Source organism: Ambystoma mexicanum, chromosome 1p (genome assembly GCF_040938575.1).
Source record: "Ambystoma mexicanum isolate Mex_15411 chromosome 1p, UKY_AmexF1_1, whole genome shotgun sequence".
In the NCBI taxonomy this organism is placed as follows: domain Eukaryota; kingdom Metazoa; phylum Chordata; class Amphibia; order Caudata; family Ambystomatidae; genus Ambystoma; species Ambystoma mexicanum.
The window spans coordinates 244122409-244141783 of NC_090921.1; positions in this window are offsets into that span (position 1 = coordinate 244122409).

A 19375-nucleotide genomic window follows, 5' to 3' on the forward strand; every position below is an offset into this window, starting at 1 on the left:
ACATGGATGGTTGAATCACATAGGTCTGTGCAGACCCAGTCACTGGGTTCTGTTCAACATGTGCCTGCTGTGATTGCACAGAACCTAGGGCATATGCTATGGTTGGAGGTTGCATTTGCTGGGCACCTACATTGAAATACTGTGGTCTGCTCTGGAAATTTCGTGCCACATGTCCCATCCTTCCACATGACCAACACTGGATCCCATAGAATCCTCCATAATTATTTACCATCATCCTGGTAAATGACCCCTTTCCTTGTAAAAATCCTCCCCTACCCCTCGGAAACCGTATCATTTGCCTTGAACTGGGAGCATACCCGTCCATCCAACTGTGTGCCATACCCGCTTCACTATATCCCTGTTGTCCCAATTGTCTCGGCCGTCCCTCCTCTGAGCTAGTAATCGCTGCTCCTTCCAAACAGATTTTTGCTAGCTTTTCTGAACAAGATTAGCCTCTGCCTTTTGTACCTGTTCAGTACTCTCCGTTTCTTTCTCTTGCCTCCTTTTACAAAAATGCACAATATGTGCCTGAATTTCTGGCCAACTCTTTGCCTCCATTCCTACTACTTTTTCGAGATCGTTCTGGACCTCTTTAGGAAGTCCTTTTTATAGCATATGGTAAAAAATTGCCATGTTCTTATCCCACGCTGAACTGGATGTGTGTGGCAGGATCGTCATCTAACTTCATTGTATTGGCCAAAATAGAATTTATATTGGGCGAATTGGGATACATGACCCACAGGGCTCCCCATACATGTGCCATGTAATTATTAAATGCTGCTCCATCTTGGGTGTTTGTATCCATCTGAACTCCCAATTACCCTGCTCATCTCCAAAGCTCATCTGACCTTTCCATCATAAGAGCCGTGAATAAGCTTTGCATGCCCACTATATGCAACATCACACTGGCAGTGTGCTTTTCTAATGCACACATTCACTTCCCCACCCCTACACTGAGCCAAGGAGTGTCTACATTAAATTAATCCGGTCGATATGTGCCCACGGGACATAATACACCCTTCCCCGACCCTTCTGGAGCAATGGAAATTGAGTCACATCTGCTTTTACTGGGGCTTCTCCCATCTCTCTCCTACTACTCATTACAGCCATACAAGTACCATGGTGTGGCCTAAGACCCCATGCTGTACTCTCTGTCACTGCTGTTGGAGACGGAGGTGGGGCAGCTACACCCTGTTCTTCCTGCTCAACATCTGACACCTATTCACCCTCGTCTTCTACTCCTGTTACCACATCCCCTGATATGTCTATGGGCATGAAAGCATACTCAGTACTACCGTATGGTGCCGGTTCGAAGTCGCACAGTGTTTTCCACTTCAACACCGCTGCTCTCGCTCTCTTCATCAATAGTATGGCATTCTCGACTACAATCCCGTGTTTCCCTCACTACAGGAAGATTCCCTTCACTACTTCGACTAACCAAGAAAAGCGAACCAAGAGCTCCATCTGCAACAAAAAGAAATACAAAAAGAAGGGTGTGTAATCTATCTATCTAATCCTAAATCTACAGGTGGGAACAAGCTATGACCATCAAATAATAATAATGCAGTCCTACTGGAGTGCCGTCAAAATAAAAGTGCATATACTAAAAATAAAACTATTGCCAATCCTTTCCCCTAAATACAAATAGTGTGGCTTAGTGTTCATGAAAAAGAAAGAAGTGTTCATGAAAAAGAAAGAAGTATTCACAAAATGATACGTTGGCCTCCCATTCTCAGGTTTACAGCACGGTACCAGGTGGTTCACTTGAGCAAAGCACACCCTCAGGCTTCTTTGGCATGAGGCTACAGTTCCATTACCAGCATCAGGGTCTTCTGTGCCCAAGTTGCTTCACTTATCAAAGTCTCTTGATTCAGCGGGCCTGATTTATCAAAACAAAACACAATGTTCCTTTCCTCTTATAAGTACTCAATTCAGGTGATTCACCCGGGATTCCCCTCAGCCGGGCCCAGATCCCTTTAATATCACAATGATTACTGTGGATCCCACTCTTCTGGACTCAGAACCCCCTTTTTACAATGTTCAGAGAATATTCATTCTCGGGCGACTCACGGCTCACCCCGTATGCCCCTCAGCTGGGTTCAGATCCTTCCTCTTACACAATTAGTCTCCCTCAGCCGGGCACGGACCAATTTCAGTTTGCATCAAACTATCGAAGGCTTTAGAATGTGCACAAGGTTTAGTTTGACCCATTGCAGGACACTTCAATCTCAAAATTCTCTTCTCCCAGTTGCAAACCAGTTGCATACCTGACAGAGACCTTTGAATGAGCACCCATGTGGTGCCGGACCACTCTGTCTACGGTATCTTTCTTGGCCTCCAAAGTTCAATCACTCCTCTGCGTTCCAATTTTATTCGCGTCACTCGTCACATACATTTCACAGACTGTTTAGATTTCTTCATGCATTGTTGCTGCTTGCAACCTTGGTTCTTACATAGGCTGGTTTGGTATCACTCTCTTCGACTCACCGGCTGTGCTGTCTTTACTGGCGCTGCTTTGTTGTAGGACCCCAGGATAGTACCACAGCAGCAAATGTTCCTCCCCACCTGGGTTATCGATGCGGGAGAGCCCGGATATCTCCGACACACAATGGAGGTTTCTTCAGCTTTAGTGCCAGGTCTTAGGTTTCTTTTCATTCAAGGTTAACGAAAGTAACAGTCAGTAAAGGTCAAGGGCACTTCCCTCCTTGCAACCCTTTCTGGTCTTGCTGTCTTTCTCCTCGTATTAAACTGCCATCTTGGAACTACTGCTTCCTCGTGTGCTTTGCCTTGCTCAGATTGTGCTCTTGTGCTCTGCCTTTTATCCATGTGGGGAAGTGTGATGGAAGTCAGGTGTGTAATGATCCGTTATTGCCTCAACTTGCTTGACCATTGCATTGGGTCATGTTAGATATACGGCTCAGGTGTTAGTCTGTTTTCGCTGTCTGTGAGAAAGTGTTCATGTCAGGAAAGGGGGCGGGGTTGAGTTCCTAAGTATCCTACCTGATAGGAAGGGGGAAAGGTATTAGAGGGAAGGGTATACCACGTCTCACCATCTGGTGGCCCACTCCTACTCCCCGAAGACCAATCATACAGGTGATCCTCCCACACTGGTTCACCCCCAGGAACTGGATCCAAATGCGATGGCTGTGTCCTGGCCACCTGGTTGACAGATCCCCGGGGATTAGTGAGTGAGACACCAACAGGTTTTTCACAGGTGCCAAGGGTATACTCCAGAAAGGTATCTACGGGTGGATTTACCATAATATGCCACCTGACTCCTTGGTGCCACCTCCAGCCAACCAGACAAACAAACTGAAGGGTGTCAGGGCAAACCTCTCATTGGAAATGCTGCTGGGGATACCACCTCACACCTCTAAAATAACAAACTAGGTACAAATATATACAAAGGACTTACTACATAAAAACGTTCATTCACTCCTTGGAGACTTTCAGCTCCCATAACCTTATCTAACTCCACACACGCTCAGCGATTCTACCTTAACAAACCCCTTAAATTAAAGAGAAAACCCTCTTTGTCCCCTACTTCCCTTTTGCTTTATCCACCAAAGGTGCACTCACGCGAAAATGAACCCTGAAGTGCTCAGAAGTGGTGCTCCTTCAATTCGCCCTGCACAGCTGGAGCATGGTACCACGCCTCCGGGAACAGACAGGCCTCTATCCTTTTATCGTGCATGAAAGACTGGTCCCCACAGAGAAGCACCGCAGCAGAGCTGTGCAGACAGGAAATCCCCAACATCTCGGAAGGCCTGGCACCTGTCCAGGGATGTCAAATGTGCGGATGGGCCTCTGATCACCTCAACCCGAAGTAGGCCCACCACTTAAGAAGCGAGTGCATGTTTGTCCGTAAAGAAGCTTTATTGTACAAACAGCCAAGAAGAGCTTGATGACTCTGTAGAGTCAAATTAACCAGAGTCTCCCTGAAACACACACATTTTGCATTATATACATTTTGCAATAGTTAAAACACTCCCACATATTTTATAACGAATTATCCCCCCACACATGATTAGTCAAACCTATACAAAAGAAATCACATTTTCCCTATATCCCACATTCTCATTGGTTACATTCATTTAGCTGTCATCATCAGCTCAATTCATAGCATACCGCTTTCCTGGAGTCTTTCAAGGGTAGGTCATGACCTCATCACATAGTTACATATTCACATACAAACATAATTAATTACAAGTTGCACCTGGCCTGCAACCTTCTGACCCGGAACGTGATGCACATGGTTTTCAAAGACACTTCAAACAATATGAGGATGGGGAGAGTGAACAAGTTCCCTTTGAACTTGCGATAACTATTTCACCTGCCCAGACTTGCTGGCATCCTTATTACACACTAATCTAAACAACTACCAATTCAACACGCATGGCCTCTGGACACAACCCGAGAAAATAATTGAAACCCATAAGTGATTGGTCAACTCTGCCCTTAAGTTTCCCTTCACCCCAGGTTTATTACTCAACGACGAACACATGGCCGGATTCCCGTGGATAATAAATAACAAGCTCACATGCACTCAAATAGATTGCATCTCCTTTCTGCAATAGTGCCATGTCGTAAAAACCCTGGGCCTGCCTGTGGATGACCATCTGATGTTGTCACAACTGCCCGTTGCCTTTGCTCCTTGCTAAACTATTGTTCCCAGTCACACAGAGTTCACCTTGCAAAACCTGGTTACAGGGCCTGCCCAAACTATGAAAGAGCACGCAGCATACAGATTTTACATATTCACCATGTTCCACAAACTGCCCCAAACCTATGTTGCTTAAGATATGTCGGTGCACGCATGTTTAAAACTATTGTTTCCTCTTCACAGTTGTTTCTTCATGACAAATCTCCTTTTCCTCATGCGCATTATGAAGCTCCTTGCAGCCCAGTTTCTAGGCGCTATGTGGCACACCACACCTATATTCTGTTCTAAATGTTTCAACTTAAACACCAAATAAAACTAAAAATAACACATGTCCTATTCTCAATAATTACGCTAGATACTTGTGAAGTTGCAACATTGCTTCAATATCGCCGTTCCCCCAGTCCTCAATATGGTGCGCGCAACATGAACCCCTCCTTCTTATGGGGACTTTTATCAACCACCCCAACATGCATGACCAGGTGTCAAGCAACCAATAATGATATTGTTCCTTCGCAAATGACTGTATGTGCAGAACAACACTCATGCCTGGCAAGTTCCATGATTATTTACTATATTTAGAATATTATTTCTCGCAGGCCCTTTTTACAGTAGTATGACGCGCTACGTGCGTCACCAGGGAAAACTATCCCCAAAACCTAGCGCCACTTCGGGTTGGCTCCCCGAGTGGTAAGATCAGTATAGTTACCTATAGGAAAGATTGTGATTGGATGAGGAAGGGTCAGGTGGTACTCTTGGGCCATCCCTAACAATTGCTACAACAAAAATTTGTTACAAGGGGACACTTGGTGATTGCCTAGACTATAGTGGCGTCATGATACACCCCTCGTATTCTGATTGGTTCATCCGCGAGCCCCCAAACCTGGGACCATAGTTGTTCCCAGCACGCGGTGTACTTGGTGCTGGCAAAAATGTGCGACTATGTGTCAGTGGTGGACAATGGACAGGTCTGACTATTGGCTAATGTGCATGTCTTTCCCATCGCTGTAGGTGTCCAATTTGCACTTCATTGTTGCAGACTGTGTCCCAGACGTGAGATCCCAGGGCTTTTCTGTCCCGTAGGCTTGGCATCGTATCAGGTCGGCTTGGTCACGTGTTGTGAGACCATGGCTGGAGCAGAATTATGAGCATTTGATTTGTATTTCGGCTCTGAGGAATGTTTAGCAGTGGCAGGTGTAACCTTGGCGCGGGGAGCGCGGCCTGTAGATTGCAACATCGCAGCGTTGGCTGTGGGCTCTCATTGGGGCTCATTCTGCGTGATCAGCGCTTTGCAGTTTCGTCTGAGAGGCTTCTGCCTGGGGACTCTTGCTTTGCAGCCTACCTTGGCCTAGCTTCTGGGTGGCGGTACATAATCCATAATATGGGGGTCGCGAGGGGTGACATAGTGTCATATGCATTAGTAAATATGTAGGGTGCCGTCTTCATGGCGTTAGTGGCGAGAAAGCATCTGCAAGCATATACATGGGCTCTTCAGCCATCTTGCGTTTCTGCGGTTCTGTAGGTGGCCTATGTGGAAAATAACAACGATGCATGTCCGTGGGTATGTACGGTCCTCTGTGTCATAGCACTGAGTAGGTTCTTTGTGTAGGTTGGTGTGTGGGTGACCAATGTGCATGGTGGCACATGTGTTCTTGCTGGTTGGCTATGTCATCATGGCATCTATAACGATGGTGGTATTTTGTGGTTACTGTCTAATCGAGGTGATCCATATGGTCGATGTCAGTTCCACCTGAGGTTCCCGCACGTGGTTTCATTAACGGGCAGGCTCCCTGGCTGTGTGGGGCGTGGCCACAGTGGATCTTGACATCTGGTGCGGCAGTGAGCGTGTCGAATTCCACTCGCGAGGGTGTAGGGGTCGTGACGTCCTGGGCCATGGTTTGGATGAAAATCAGGGGAAGGGATTCTCCCATTTTCCCTCTTCGTTCCCCTTTCTGGTCAACTTGTCGACCACAAAATTATCCACTCTCTTGTTTCCGCGTACTCGCCATACTTTCGTTATTCCTGCCAAGTGTCCGTACTGATTCACGTGATCTTCAAATGGCTTGTACATATAAACACATCCACCACCGGGTTTGCAATAAACCCACTTTCCAACGTAACTTTTTGGGTTACTTGGGTTCTTTACTTTTACTGATGGTGGATAGAAGTCTGCTTCTACTATCTGCTGGCATAAACATTCACGTTCCTTTATAATGGTGTCTGTGTGTGGGTCGTCTTCGGCTTATTTATTTATTTATTTATTTATTTATTCGCATTTGTTGAGCGCACAGGCAGCCCAAGGGCATCGTGGCGCTTGTTACAGATATGAAAATGACGTGTTGTACATACAGTGACGTCATTACTTAGTTGCAAGAGAAGAGTAGTAGCTACAGGAGAGGAGGGGAAAAGAGTAAACGACACAAAGGAAGAGGAATTAGTTAAACAAGGTGGTTTTCAATTTTTTTCGAAAGGCAGTGAGAGAGGTTTCTGCTCTGAGCGTGCTAGGTAGTGCGTTCCATAGCTTAGGGGCAATGTAGGAGAAACTTATTCCACCTGCTCTAGCTCGTTTGATGCGTGGGACCCTAAGTTGGTTGGTGTGGCATTGCCTTGTTGGTCTGGTGGAGTGAGATCTGGCTAGTGTATCAGACAGGTATGAGGGTGCAGACAGGTTGATACATTTGTGTGCGGTGGTAAGTATTTTGAATGTAATGCGCTCTTTGACAGGTAGCCAGTGTGCTGCCTTTCTGGCCTGCATGATGTGGTCCCTTTTTGGTATATTGAGAGCTGCTCTTAGTGCATTATTCTGTGTTGTTTGGAGTTTGTTGAGATTGGAGTTGGAGGTGCCAGCCAATAGCGCATTACAATAATCTAGTTTGGCTCCAATGGTGGCTCTGGCAATAGAAAGGCAGTTATCTTTGGTTAGGAAAGGTTTGATGGCATTAATGAGCTTAGTGCTCAGGGCGGAGGCAGAGACAATGGAGTTGACTTGCATGTCCATGGAGAGTGAGGCGTCAATGTGGACTCCTAGTGTTTTAACAGATGGTAGAACTGGGATGACACAATTGTCTATGCAGAAGGTGGTGTAGAGTGGGTCGAGGTTCGTGAGAGTGGATTTTTGACCAAGGATGAGAATTTCGGTCTTATCTCCGTTAAGACATAGGCCGTTCGAGGCCATCCATGCTTGGATGGTGGCGTATATATTCTGGAGGGTGGCTGCGTCTTGATGGTAGAGTCCTGTGAGCGGGAGGAGCACTTGGGTATCGTCAGCGTAGTTGGTGTATGTGATCCCAAGTGCGTCCAGTTTATCGAAGAGAGGTTTGGTAAAGAGATTATAGAGGGTAGGAGACGTACATGAGCCCTGAGGGACTCCATATCTGATGGTGGTAGGCTCTGCGTTAGCTATATTGGAAAACACTTTCATTGCTCTTCCTTCGAGGAAGGAGGTGATCCAGTTTGTGGCTTGTTCGGAAAAATGTGCGGCCTGAGTGAGATGGTTCGTGAGGATGGCATGATCGACTAAATCAAATGCCGCCGAGAGGTCTAGGAGCAGCAGAAGGGCCGGCTTGCCTTTATCTAGAATTAGGGTAATTTGGTTCTTCAGATCTAGTAATGCGGTTTCAGTGCCATGACCTTTGCGGAATCCGGACTGCCTTTTACCTAAGATAGAGTTGTTTTCCAGGTAGGACTGTATCTGCATGTGTGCAGCTTTATCTAAGATTTTTAGAAGAAAAGGAACCGTTGTAATGGGCCGGTAGTTGTTAGGTTGGGCAGGGTCCAGGGTTGGTTTCTTTAAGAGCGGGCGCACCCACGCCTCTTTAAGGTTGTCAGGGACTTTGCCCGTCTTGAAAGAGGCGTTAATGAATGCTGTGATGATCGGTGTGAGGGGTGCCGCACACTCTTTAATGATGTTGGGGGGGCATATATCGCCTTTGCATTGAGATGGTTTGAGCTGTTTGAGGATGTGGAGAGCATCTGATTCGGTGATTGGAGAGAAATTAAATTTGGAGGTGTGCTTGTCTTTAGAGGTATTGACGGAGAGGGTCTGTTGGGGGTGCAGAGCCTTGAAGTGTTCTGCTATCTTGTTTTGAAGAAGGTCTATTTTATGTAACATCGCTGTTTGGATGCTATTGCACCAGGCTTCATCCTTAACAATCTCATCTGTGCAGATTGGGGGGACGGTGAGCTCTTTAAAGATGGTAGAAAGCTCTTTTGAGTGGGAATTGGCTTCCATGATACGTTTATTGTAGGTTTCTGACTTTGCCTTAAATATGGCACTTTTGTATTTTTTAGAAATACAGAGATAGTCTACTTTGGTGGCATCACAGGGATTGGCCTGCCATATTTTGAAGGCTTGCCGCTTGCATTGGCGTAGCTTTAATAGGTCCTCCGTGAACCATGAGTTGGAGTGAAACGATTTTTTTTCTTTTTTGTTTTCAAGAGGAGCTGCGGCGTTGATGGCATGGGTGAGGGTGTCTTTGAAGATCTCTGCTAGAATGTTGGGGTCAGAGGAGAAGGGAGGTGCTAGGCAGGGGTTGTTGAGAAAGGGACGTATATTGTCTGCTGTAAGTTTTTTGGCACTTCTGGCTAGCTTGGCCGGTGCGGGTATTAGTGGTTTGGAGTATAAGGATATGGGGATGCAGAATTGAAGGCAGTTGTGATCAGACCATGGAAGGGCTGTGTTAGAGTTGAGGGTGGAGCCACAGTTGTGATCTGCCACCCAATCTAAGATACAGCCTTTATTATGGGTCGGGGCACTAACTATCTGTGTGAATCCTAGATCTGTGAGGTTTCTGGCGAGAGTGGTAGCTGCTTTGTCAAATTTGTCATTGTATCCAAGGTTTAGGTCTCCTAGAAGCAGTGTTTTGGAAGTTAGTTTGATGTTTTTTCCAAGGAGGTGGTTGACTATGCCTGTGAAATTATTGACAGGGCCTGGAGGTCTATATATGACATGAATGTTTACTGTGTCTTTAGGGGAGAGGGTAAGTTTGGCTGAGAGGATGTCAGTGGTGTCTTCCCCGGTGGTGGGAGTCTGTCTTAAGGCTAGGGTGTCTTTAAAAATTAGTGCGACCCCACCTCCCGTTTTAGCTAATCTGTCCTGTCTTAAGACCCAGTAACCTGACGGTACAGCTAGGCTGATGGTAGGGCCAGAGGCAGAATGCAACCATGTTTCTGTTATGGCTAACATGTCTAGGTCTTGGCTGGTAATGATATCATTGACTTCTAAAGCGTGGGCGTTGAGTGAGCGAACATTTAATAGAGCACATTTGAGGTGTTGGAGCTTTTTTATTCGAGGTGGCTTGAGGTCGGTAATTGGGATGATCTTTTTGGTATTGTGAGTAGGCTTATTGGTCATGTGATCTCTGGGAGGAGCGAGCGTCAGAGCCCTTTTTTGGCGCTTGTAGGTAGTAGTGTGTGGCGGGCGGCAAGTCTTAGCGTGAGTGCGTGAACCTAGGCGTGAGTTCCTAAGTGTTACCTGCATGGGTGTGGAGAAGAATGCTAAAGGGAGTGTGCGTGTTCTGAGTCTGTGCTGCCTGAGTATGATCTCGGGCATTTTGGGGGGAGTAGTGAGTGTGGTGGTGTGCCTTAGTTCCATGATATGGCTGTTGGGTTGCCCTTTGGGCACGAGGTAGACAAAACTACTAGTAAGTAAGATGTAAACTAAACCTATGAGGATGTGCAGTGTGTGGGCGGTGTGCATGTTGAGATAGCACAGCGAGCGCTGGGATGCTAATGGGTTAGGTGAGGCAGGTGCCTGATGGTGTAGCTCACAGAGAAATCTGTTACGAGCTAGGTAATGTGGGAGGGCTACCTAGAGGTCAGGTAGTGTCAGTACAAGGGTGTCTCTGAGCGACCAGAAGGCACGACACAATAGCACAGTGGTCTCTAAGCGACCATTAGGCACAACACAATTGCATAGTAGTCTTTAAGCGACCAAAAGGCACACCACAATATCACAGTGGTCTCTAAGCGACCATAAGGCACAATATCATAGTGGTCTCTAAGCGACCATAAGGCACAATATCACAGTGGTCTCTGAGCGACCATAAGGCATGACACAATATCACAGTGGTCTCTAAGCGACCATAAGGCACAATATCACAGTGGTCTCTAAACGACCATAAGGCACAATATCACAGTGGTCTCTAAGCGACCATGAGGCACAATATCACAGTGGTCTCAAAGCGACCATAAGGCACAATATCACAGTGGTCTCTAAGCGACCATAAGGCACAATATCATAGTGATCTCTAAGCGACCATTAGGCACAACACAATTGCATAGTAGTCTTTAAGCGACCAAAAGGCACACCACAATATCACAGTGGTCTCTAAGCGACCATAAGGCACAGTATCATAGTGGTCTCTAAGCGACCATAAGGCACAACACAATAGCCCAGTGGTGCACAGTAGGCAGATTTGATTTTAGCAGGGAATGACTAAAACACAGTATGTAAGTACACAGGCGCTCTTATCACAGCACATAGTGGGAAGATTGGATTTATAGTTGAGCGTCAGAGTAAGCACAGAGTACAAGATGCTTAGGCAAGCCAAATATTGTCAGGGCAGTGTCAACATATGCTGTTTAGTACTATCCGTGGTAAAGTGACAGATAAATATGCACAGTTATCACAGTAGTGGCAGCAGTGGCAGTACAATGGTGCTGGGTGAGCTGTGACTGGAGGGTAGAGCAGAGAATTAGTGGCAAGTATCTGCGTGTCATATGTGTGGGCACAGAAAGGGCATTACAATCAAGGCGATCTTAATCAGAAGTTAGTTTACATGAGGTAGCTATGCTACTAACAATCTTATATGATCGAAGTGAGTCACTGTGTCTGATAACACAAGGGGAGTGTGTAGTCTTTATCAGGAACAGGTGCTTAAGTGCCAAGGGAGTCTTACCAGCAAGGCACAGGGTTTGTGGCTCGGGCTCCGGTGTGCTCTGGGCAGGCTCCAGGCAGGTATGGATCCTTGTGTGAGGATCCTTAGGTGGGGGAGCCGGCTCGCCTGCCGGCATGTGATTGGCCTAGATAGCCAAGGGCTGGCCAATGAAATCACTCGCTGGAGTCAGGTGGGCACCGAGAAGGTGCCGGCGGCCATTTTGGATAGGGAGCCCCTCGTGGGTTCCAATGGAGGCCGAGAAAGTGGCTGCAAAGAGGCTTTAGGGCTCGATTTGGAGCCTGGGAGGAATTTGTCCTTGCAGATCAGTAATTATGGAGTGCAATCAAGCACACTCCGAAATTCGGCAGAAAAAACTTTCAGGTCGTGGGAGGTGAGGGTGAAGACATCAGGACTGCTGCTCCATTGCTCCAGCAGTGGTGGGTGCTCCTGCACCTCCAGGGACCTGTGCTTACTGCAGGGCAGGCTCCAGGCAGCTGGCATTAGGATGTGCATGCCGATCATTTCTTCAGCAGTATGCGTTGATCTTGTTTTCCATACCTTAATCCCCATCAGGACGGCCTTTCCTAAAATTATGCATCCTGCCACAATCTTAAAACCATCTGAGAGCCAAGATGGCATCCAGGACCAAATGTAAGAGAGCCAGCTGCCATCCTTCTTCACTCCCTTTGCTTCTTCTTCCATTTTGGCGTGCATCTTGGCCAGCTGCGATACTGCCTCGGAAAGCGTGATGTTGTCCTCGTCGTTGGCAGGAACAAATGTGCAACACAAGCTCCCAATTTTAGCGCAAACACCTCCTTCCATTGTTGTCAGGAGGTCCAGCACATATCTGTTCTGAAGTGCTACCATCCATATTGCCCTCAGTTCTTCTTTTCTCATGTTGAATCCATTAACTGTGGAGTTTATCGTCATCATTAGCTCCCATCTGGTAATCTGGAGCCACTTCGCATTTGCATATGCCTGCACCCATGGATGTATTATGGAGGAAAAAAACATCGCTGCTCTGCTAAACGGACTGTGTGCTGGTGGGATGTCACTCAGAGCTGTTTCTGACCTTCCCCACAGGTAGTTCCCCGTTTGTGGTTCTCCTTGTCTTTTCACTCTGGACAGGCTGGTCGTGTCGTTCTGTTGCTTGCTTCCTCCTATCTTCACTGACCTTTTCTTCCTTTTATTCCCTTCGTCCATCTTAGGGAAGTTCTCCATGTTGACGTGTTTTTGCGGTACTACTAAGGACGGAACGTTGATGTGTACCATAATGCATACTCCATTCGACAACGGTGGCAAGCTGTGGTATGCCTTTGCCCCGCAGGCCCAATAGTGATTCATCAGAACTGCTGTTCCAGCACACCCCTCAGGAATCTTTATTTTTCTTTGCAATCATCATTCCTTCCAACATCAACTTCTCCATCATGCTGATAACACAGTGTTGATGCCGTGAGTGGGAGTATTGTTATTGGTTCCTCCTCCTTATCTAACCAGTGCTGCACTCCTTGTCCATTCACTGTACCATTTGTTGTTCTCTTCTTGAACTGTCATCACTGATGACTTCGCCAAAGTCACCATTTTACTTCCTACTACTCCGTCCACCCACCCTTCCTTAGTCTATACCTTGCCATATATTAACATTAGTTGTCTTTCCCAGCATCCTGGTTCACCAGCAACTTCTTTTGCGTGCCATTCGCATGGTAGGTAGTTCAATGTAACTTCCTTTGTGTCTCCTTTGTCGGGCCCATCCGTCATGTACTGGAGCCCTTGCGTCAGCTGGCAGTAGTTGTCATACACTGGAGTGTTTTGATAAAGTTGTCTTCATAGGGGTACGTAGAGCTTGATTTCCATCTTAGTGTTTCTTTTCTTCCTTGAAATCGACCTCGTGTTTGGAACAAAGCCAAGTATATCAGGCACTCCACTAATGTTGCAGGTACCTCAGTTGCCACAAATGTTCTTGATGCGCTCATGGCGTATGAGATCAATGAGCACACATAGCAGCTGTCCTTAGTTGTGCCTTTACCAATTTTGGACATGTGCTTGTACCACATGTTATTTGAGACATGTGCTGATTCTGTAATGTATGTATCTACCCCATGTGTATGAATAGAAACACTACGTTTATCTCTCTTTATGTTGTGCTTCGTACTACTTGTACCACCTGACGCCGTACTTGTTGCAGCCATGGTAGCAGGGGGTGTTAGTAGAGGGTGATGCCATAACATAGGAAGCATAGTATGCCTGCCATACCGTGGCAGTAATTAGACCAGTGGTAAAAAATATCCCTAACATTTTTATTACAATTGCTAATACCACTGGCATACCTCTCCTACCTCTGCGGCGGTTCTGCCGCCACTTTACTTTTAAATGATATAGATGACTGCCTGAAAATTTCTCAAAATATGCATTAGTTTATTAGTATCTGTTAGTCAAGCCCTCCCTATCAAGTAATCATTCAATGCCCAGGCGAAAAGCTGTTCACACGCTTTCCTTACCGTCCTATCTCTTAGGGCGGTTAATGCTTCGTGGAGATGTGGGAATGATTGAGCTATTATCATAAGGAACGTGTTATAATACACATGTATTCTTCTTTCCTTTAAGTGTTTTGGCCTTTTTATAACGTAGACGAACTGGTGTGACAGTGCTTTTGGGGTGTTGTCGTCCGCAGGGCAGCATTTATGCCTGGGCAATGACTTGTGCTTTAGTAACGTATATTCCCTTCTCTTCACATTACATATACAACAGTATTGCGCGATACCTGCATGTGCGAGACAAAAAAGAAGAGAGCATGCACGTGTCTACACAGTGTGGTGTATGTTGCAGATTGTTGGACAATGTTCTTTAGTAGGGGGGTGTGCTTTGGTGTTTACTTTATCTGGGATCTCGTAACCATAGGGTGGGCAATGGGTGGCTGGTCGTTTATGTCCTTTGAGGCGTTTGGTGTCTGGGCTGTGTCGTCGTTATCATCAGTTGTCGTTGCTGATGCGTTGGCCCCTTCGTTGATGTGAGGGGGGGTCTGTGCTTTGTAGGGTTTGATGTCGTGGATGTGAGTCCATGCATTTTTCCCTTTATTTTTATAGCTCTAGGAGCTATTTTGTCCACCTCGTGGGGCCCTGTGAACCGTGGATTATTCCATTTCCTGTTAAAGTTCCTTAGGAGGACCTGGTCCCCCTCGTTTACTGTCCACTGTGCAGTTTGTTCCTGTTCTTCGTTTTCTGTTTCTCCTTGTCGATTGTTCTTCGACCCACCCTGTGTTCGTTCAATCTGTTGCGAGATAAAAGCGACACTAGTAACCAGGGAAGAGACATATTCATACATTTATTCACCAAAGACATTGGGCCTCATTACGAGTTGCCCGGTAAAACCGGGTTCATTACCGGTATGCCGGAATGAGCGGGTCCGTGCTCGTATGAACCCGCTAATAGCGGGTGATTACGAGTGCGCGAGCACGCGCGTCCCCCCATGCCGGTAGTGGCAATACCGCCATGCTGCTAAAGGGCCTCCAACTCCCCTATACCGGCATCGCGGGGCCCGCCCATAGCGGTACCGCCTCATACCAACCCCTAAATACCGGCATGGTAATACCGGCATGGTAATACCGTGTTCGCCAAAAAACTGACCCGGAAATTACGTCATCGCGCAGGAACGGGAAATGGGCTGGCGGCCATCTTTAAAAACACAATCCATTGCCATCCTCCATAACCACCAGCTGATACTCGGAGAGCACAGTGGAAATCCATAGAGGATGTCAAAGGCTACCAGGAAGACCACCCCCCGGCTGCGTAAACAGCGTTACTCAGACGCAGAGCTCACCATATTAGTGGACACTCTAGCTGCACATGCAGAGACAATACAATCCCACGACAAGAAGCGGGAGGTGCAGCAACAAAAGTGGCAAATCTGGCAGGAGGTAGCCCGCAAGGTTTCAGCCGTAGGTCCCACCCCGCGCAGTGTGAGGGACTGCAGGAAGCGGTGGGATGCCCTCCGGTTGAGGGTACACAATATCATGCCCACCAATCGGAGGGAGGCCATGGCCACAGGCGGGGATGCCCACCCCCCTGCCAAATTGATGCCCTGGGAGGAGACGGCCAGCAGATTCATCAGTCCTGAGTCCATCAAGGGATTATGCGAGATGGAGACGGATGCGGCATCAACCGCGGAAGGAGGTGAGTGACCCTAAAGATCCCTGTAGGGGAGACCATGAAGTAGCACAAGTGAAGTGGTAGAGAGTCTAGGCAAGGCAATGCATTTCCCCACACCCACATGACCATACCCAAATACAGATGGTGGGCCAAACGCTGCCACACTGAAATGCATGCTGAGTGCCCATCCCTTAACCAACACACAGCCAACACACCTGGAGCTTGCCCATGTGATACTTCACACAAACCCAAAATCAATGGCATGCCACCTGCCATGCAGTGAGTGCTTACATGCCCCCTCTGAATACCCTGCGTGACACACCTGTAAAACATGAAAGCATGATCAAATGAATAATGAACAGCACCACCACTGCCATGTCACACCATCACTGATGCCCTGCATCTCTTCTACCCCCCCAGGCACTGATGAGGAAGAAGCAACCCAGGAGACAACTGCGAGGCCATCCACCTCACACTGTAAGAAGAGGGCAACCACCACCACCACCTCCGCTGGAGACAAGCAGGCCACACCCACACCTCTTCAAGGGGAGTCCCTGGCAGCACCCGCCTCCACTGGGGCAGAACTTGATGCCAGTGTGGAGCCTGAGGGAGACACTGAGGTGACGTGCCCGGCCACCCCGCACCCCGTACCCACCCCTTCGCCCCAACACCTGCAGTCACCCACCTGCAGTGAAGTTGATCCCTGCCTCCGTGACTGTGACCTACCCACCTCTGAGGAGTCCAGTCCCGAAAATGTCATCCACGTGACTGCACGACCCACCACTGCAGCCCCCTCCAGAACCCTGGAGACACGATTGTCGATGGTGGAGGCCCAACAGGGGGCCATATTAGACCTACTCCGCAAGTACATAGCAGACGGGGAGAAAACCAGGCAGGGTATTGCCACAGCAATTGCAGGGACCACAGCGGCCATCGAAGCAAACACAGCCGCTGTCAATGCATCGGCTCGGCTAATGAGGGACTGCCTGGGGGCGGTGACACAGGTGCTGACCTCAATGCTGCTTCATATGCAGAGGCCACGGCTTGCAGGAGGTGTGGAACCTGCCAGCGAATCACCTACTACCTCCACACCAGCTTCATCTGTCCCCACCAGCCCAGTGCGCCACACACGTAGGAGTGCAAGGCATACTGAAATGCCGCCTCTGGACAGGAAGAAGTCCCGGAAGTAGTGTGGGGGGACAATGGTAGTGGGACACAAGGTTGGGGGTGAAGGGGTGCATCTTGTGGAGTGTATTGGGGGTGTTGGTGTTTGTTGGGGGGGTCAGGGAGTTTGTTGGGGGGACTGGGAGTTTGTTGCGGGGTCAGGGAGTTTGTTGGGGGGTCAGGGAGTTTGTTGGGGGAGTCTGGGAGGGGGGAGTGGGCACATTTGTGCTGTTGTAAATAATACACACGTTGTGATAATAAAAATCCATGGCTGGACATTGTTATTTTTGTGTGCATCCATTTAATGTGGTACGGTGTTCAGTGCCCAACTCCCAACATTCCCTGTGTGCATTTCAACATTGGCCCAGTGTCTGACTGACACAAGTCTTTCATAGTCCCTGTATTTCAGAAGTATTTGTGAATTAGTGCTTGGCGTACAGCATAGCCATCCCGTGCATCACGTACTGGCAGGGGGGCTACTTCACGTCCGTCTCCATCCTCATCATCCTCACCCGGCCCATGCATGTCAATGTCAGGTGGCAGTGATACATTTTTCCAGACTCACATGTTGTGCAGCGTGACACAGGCCATGGTGATCTTTGCCACCTTCTCAGGCCTATATAGGAGTGCCCCACCAGACCTGCTGAGGCAGCGGAACCGCCCCTTCAACAGGCTAAAGGTCTGCTCAATCACAACAAGGGGACGGGTGTGCACACGACTGTACTCCTCCTCAAGTATGTTCTGCGGGTTACGCACAGGGGTGAGTAGCCACGGCCTCAAGGGATATCCTCCATCACCTGCAAGCAGATTCAAATAGGTGTGTGTCACTCTGAACTGCCACATTCAGGGAGCACAGTCATGGTGGCAGCTATTTGGTGTGGCCATGCACATGTCCCTGTAAGCATGAAAAAATGTTATCTAGGTGCAATCTATACTGTCATGAGGTGTGGTAGTCTGGATGGCGTTCAATATATGATGCAGGGTGTAATCATGCATGCTGAGGCAGATATGCTGTGGTAGTGCAACAATGTTTTGACTCCAATTCATGCTGTTCATTATTTACTAAGCATGGTCACACTGCCCACATTGTCACACTTGCCATCCTGTTCATTCATGCATTGCTTGCCATCACCAGGGTGGCCTGGTTGTGCCTCTTACTTGTTCTCATCGATATGCATTATTTGTGAGATGTGGCCCAGTGAAGTGTCATGTACTGTTTGGCTGGGTCAGGTGAGGAGTGTTTAGCTCTGCATTCATTCTCCACTCACTGGCTATTGGCACCCAGGTGTACTATTAACCCCCCCCCTTTCCCACCCTGGTGAAGTATCCCCCCCTTTCCCACGCGGGTGCAGTAGCCCCCCCTTCTGCATCCGCACACATGAGTACCCCACAGCATGGCCATGGGCTGTTGTGCAACTCACCGAGCAGCCAGGCACGTGGTCCGGCATGTCGCTCCATGTGACGGGGTAGCGTGGAGTTTCGCAGTACCATGGCATCATGTGTGGATCTAGGTAATCGGGCACAGCAATGGGTGATGATCTTGCTGGAGTCACATACCATTTGCACATTGAAGGAGTGGTATTGCTTGCGATTGCGGTACACCGCCTCTATGGCATGGGGGACTACCAATTCCACATGGGTGCATTCGATGGCACCAACACAATTGGGCATGCCTGCCAGTGCATGGAAGCCTACTTTGGTTTCGGCTATCTCCTGGGCAGCCCGTGGTAGGGATATGTGGGTGCTTGCGTGCTTCAGGAGGGCATCCAGCACTTGGTTCAGCATGCGTGAGAATAGTGGTTGTGAAATGCCATGCAGCTGGCCCACTCTGTGTTGGTAGGTGCCTGTGGCCAGGAAGTGTAGCACAGACACCACCTTTAGTAGTGGGGGGATGGCAGTGCGTATTTGTATGTGGCTGGCAATGTCGTTCTGTATCATGTCCACTATGGTGGTGATGGTGTCACGGTCCAACCGGTACAGGGTGTGGATCTGCTCAGGGGTTAGGTTGAATGGGCTGGGTCTGGTGCGAGGGATTGGTGGCTGCCTACGAGGCGCTGGTGGCTGCGCTGGTGGTAATTGCTGGCCCTGTCTCACCCTCCTTCTCCTCCTGCGTCTCCTCTGTGCTGCCTGTTCTTGCTGCTGTAGTTGGTGTTGTTGTTGTTGTTGTTGCTGTTGTTGCTGTAGTTGTAGCAGTATAGGCATGTCCTCCTGCGCCATGATTGCAAATGCTAGTGGTAGCATTTTGATGTAGGAAGGGGTGTGGTGTGTAGCTGTGCTCCTTTTGTACTGGGCCACTCTACATTGCCTACACCTGTGGGGGGGGTTGTGGTGTGTGGGTGTGCTCAGTTCATACTGGCACAGCCTCCTTTGACTCCTCCTGTGGGGATTGTGTGCACCTGTGGCAGCTGCCTTGTATCTTGGTTGCTGTTTGCGGGTGGTCCGCGATGCCTGTTTTGCCGGCATCATGCAGCCCTTTATTATCGGGTTCGCGATGCCGGTATTTGCATGTTTGCGTGGGTTGTAATTGG